The 4,037-nt window shown below is 41.1% G+C and overlaps 1 non-coding gene across 1 annotated transcript; it reads left to right on the forward strand.

Annotated features, from left to right (window-relative positions):
• Positions 1-2,215: 2,215 nt before the first annotated feature.
• Positions 2,216-2,288, forward strand: Trnae-cuc. The gene has a single exon. It is a non-coding gene; the product is annotated as a tRNA-Glu (tRNA).
• Positions 2,289-4,037: the final 1,749 nt, after the last annotated feature.

A 4,037-nucleotide genomic window follows, 5' to 3' on the forward strand; every position in this document is an offset into this window, starting at 1 on the left:
TGCATTGAGGAATGTGGATTCTCTTTAGATTAAAAAAAGAGAAAAACCCACAGGAAATGGGTCTTCCAGCTAAGGTTTGAATGAGTGTACCCCTCCACAATTTTCAGGTTGGAACTAAAATGGCAAAAGTGGCAGTGTTAAAAGCAGGTCCTTTGGGCAATGATTGGGTCAGGAGAGAGCCCTGCCCTCATAAATGGGATTTATACACATATGGAAGGTGCTCCAGAGAGCCAACCAGCCTTCCATCTCCTCTGCTATGTGAGCACACAGCTTTGTCTTCTCAGAGGACACAGCAGCAAGGAGCCACCCTTGAGATTTACAATAAGCCTTTATTTATGTCAACTTTGCTCCTACCTTGATTTTGGATCTCAGCCTCTATAAATTGGAGAACAAAATTCCTATTGTTTACAAATTATTCACTCTGCATTAGTTTATTATAACAGAGCTGAATAGTCTAAGGCTCTCCCCTAGACTCTTTGATAAGAATGTCACCCCACTGATTTTATTCCAAGGATACCAGTGTCAGACTTCTGACCTATGGAGCTGAAAATTACAGATGTGAATGGTTTGAAGTCATTAAGTTGGCAGGGATTTGTTACCGCATTGATCAGACACTAATGTTGTGAGAAGGGTCCTCCTGTATGACCAGGTAGAGGAAAGTGGGAAGTCGGTGAATATCACTAACGACTATTGCACAAGGGAAAAGACAGAAGCACCATCAGTTCACAGATGACCTCTCCCCTCAACATGCTGAAGAATTATTAAGAGAACCATGTGAAAAATAGGGAAAGTGCAAGTTTTCTGATTTTGAAAATCATGGCTCATAAGAATTAGATACCGGGGTTGGGGATTTAGCTCAGTGGTAGAGCACTTGCCTAGCAAGTGCAAGGCCTGGATTCAGTCCTCAGCTCTGGCAAAAAAAAAAAAAAAAAAGAAAAGAAAAAAGAAAAAAAAGAATTAGATATCATTCACAACAGTAAAGAATTAATTGATATAGTGGTGCATGCCTATAGTGCCAGCTACTTGGGAGATGGAGGCAGGATATGAATTCAGGGCCAACTTCAGTAACACAGTGAGATCCCTACCTCTTAAAAAAAGAAACAAGAAGAAGCAACTTACCCCAGTCTATATTCATTCTGTTGGGGGAAGACTTGAAGTTTCCAATAAAAGTCATAGACAATGGTCTGAATAAATAAAGATATGATTTGGGATGAGAGGTAGGCAGAATAATGCCCTGTGCCACATCACCAAAGCTGTCTGCATGCTAACCGTTGCAACCTAAAATTGTATTACCTGATGTGGTAAAATGGATTTTGTAAGATTTGATTAAATTCATGTTCAGCAATCCAATTCTCAGACTATAGGAAATGTTTAGGAATTGGGAATTTAATGCATCTTGGAGGGCAATAAGAAAGCATCTGAAAGAGATTTAAAGCCACAAGCTGATGAAACAGTATGGCTCTGGATCACCTTCCCAGCTAACCGCCTCTTCCCTGCTGTGCTGGGAAACAAAACATCCCAGTGCTTCCTAGTTAGAGCAGCAGTTCATTTTTTTTTTAAACAGTACAAGTGGTCCTTCTGTTGTCCTCAGAGGTTGTTCTTGTGACTGCATTCAGATAGGTATGGTTAGGGATGGCTGGGCCTCTTCCTGTTGCCTCAGGACCCCTTTCTCCACATTTCCATTCATCACTTAGTTGTCAGCTGTGTCACTGATGTGGTTGCTGGGATCCAAGTGTGTAAGCTGATCCCTACAGCCGTGGAGGCTATAGGGGGACAGTTACCTATACTCACCTTAATGGAAGACTGGACAGTGATTTTGTTGGGGGTGTTGAATGAGGATCAATGTCTATAGTTAATAAGGACAAATGAGGGTGGGAGTTTCTACCTTCTAACCTATGAGATAACTAGGATTCCAGCAGATTTATCTTCTAGTTATCAGTATAGCCACACCCACTCCTATATGGTGGGAGCTTGAAGCATTCTTCTCTGGGAAAACGAATCAGCCTTAGGAAAAAGACTAGCATTGTCAAAGGTAGGAGTGGACCACTGAATTTGACCACCACAAGGAGAGTCAGCTCAATTGGTAAATTTTGCTAAGGAGGATGTTGTTGGTTGTTTTGGTCTTTACTCTTTTGGCTCCTTACTCTTTTGGGGGCCTGTCACCCTCCTTCCAAATAAACCACATACATACACAGACTTATTATTACTTATAAATGCCTGGCTAGCTCAGTCGGTAAAGCATGAGACTCTCAATCTCAGGGTTGTGGGTTCGAGCCCCATGTTGGGTGCCAAATGTTGTTGAATTTTTTATTATTTACAGTAGCTGCCCCTTAAGCAACTGCTGTCCTGATCAGAGACTGCAACTCCACCTTACCAGCAGCGGTTCCTGAGGGAACTCTATTCCCTCAGGCACTTACTCTTCCAAAGCTACTAAGGTAAACTTCATCTAGATCTCTATCCCTCTAAAGAACTCACAATTCAAAGGCTGAGATGGAATTCTGCTGGCTCAGAGAGGCTGAATAGCAAGTAGCTTACCTTCTCCCTTTGCTGGTATCTTCCAAAACCTGGGCATACTTCTGCTCAGTCCCTACTTGAGAACCCTAACTACACGTGGTTCCTCCCTACCATTTCCTGTCAGCCACTTGCTGACTCAGCCCCCTGCTTGCAGGTGAACTCTATTTAATTAAACAAATGTAACACATCTTTGTACTGTTAACAAAAACAGTAGGAAAAATGCAACACATTTAAAAAAAATATTTCACAACACAAGGAGCTGCTTCTATGCTTTTTAGCACCTCACTTTTAAATATAAAGAGCCAGCCCAGGATAGCTAGGTATATTCTTCAATGGCCACTGTAGTGTGAATCTTTTTTTTTTTTTTTTTTTTTTGAGCTGAGGATCGAACCCAGGACCTTGTGCTTGCTAGGCAAGTGCTCTACTGCTGAGCTAAATCCCCAACCCCTGTAATGTGAATCTTAAAAGGTCTTATTAATAAAAAAAATTGGGGGCCAGCTATTGGGGTAAATTCTGAAAGATCAGAGAGACAGAACAACCCACAGCTAACCTCACCTCAACAAATCCTCAGCTGACTTTGTTTCCTCAGACTGAAAGCCTTTGAGTCTTCACCCAAAAGTATCTCTGCTGAACTGTTGCTAAAAAGCCTAAAAGCTTAAAAGCCTCTGGTTCCTGGTCCTCATGCCTTAGATATCTTTCTGCTTCCTGCCATCACTTCCTGGGATTAAATGCAAGTGTCTTTCCCAAGCAAAGACATGAGATCTCAAGTCCTGGGATTAAAGGTGTGTGCCACCACTGCCTAGCTCTGTTTCCAGTGTGGCCTTGAAATCACAGAGATCTGATGGATTTCTGCCTCCCGAATGATAGGATTAAAGGTGTGTGTGCCACCATTTTCTGGCCTTTATGTCTAATCTAGCAACTGTTCTGTTCTCTGATCCCAGATAAGTTTTATTAGGGTACACAATAAACTGGAGGACACAGTATATCATCACAGGCCACATGCCATTTCATTGACTAGACCTGCCATAGTTTACACCACTGATCCTATATTGTTGGTAATTTAGATTGCTTTCTTACCTCATAGTACTATGAGAACACCTTTCTTTACATATGTTTTTGTATCCCTGTATAATTTTCCTTAGGAAAAATCATTTAAAAGGATATTTTGTGTGTGTGAGTATGTGTGTATGTATTCAATGACAGACACTTTTCACAGGTTTGAGACAGACTACCAAGTAAAAGTAATACTTTAATCTGCTGTATTATTCATCTAATTTTTGTGTGTGACAAATTATCCCAAACTATACCAGCTTAAAAATACCAACACATATTATACCAACATCTTCTATACATTAAAACTCCATAAATAATGCAGCTTAGGGTGTGGGAGGGTTGTGGCTTAGAGTTTATTTTTAAAATGTTTTTATTTGTGAATGTGGGTATGTCTGTGAGTGTATGTATGAGCACCCTTTGTGTGCTTGGTGCCAGTGGAGGCCAGAAGATGTCTGATTCCCCCGAACTGG

Source organism: Onychomys torridus, chromosome 15 (genome assembly GCF_903995425.1).
Source record: "Onychomys torridus chromosome 15, mOncTor1.1, whole genome shotgun sequence".
Lineage (NCBI taxonomy): Eukaryota > Metazoa > Chordata > Mammalia > Rodentia > Cricetidae > Onychomys > Onychomys torridus.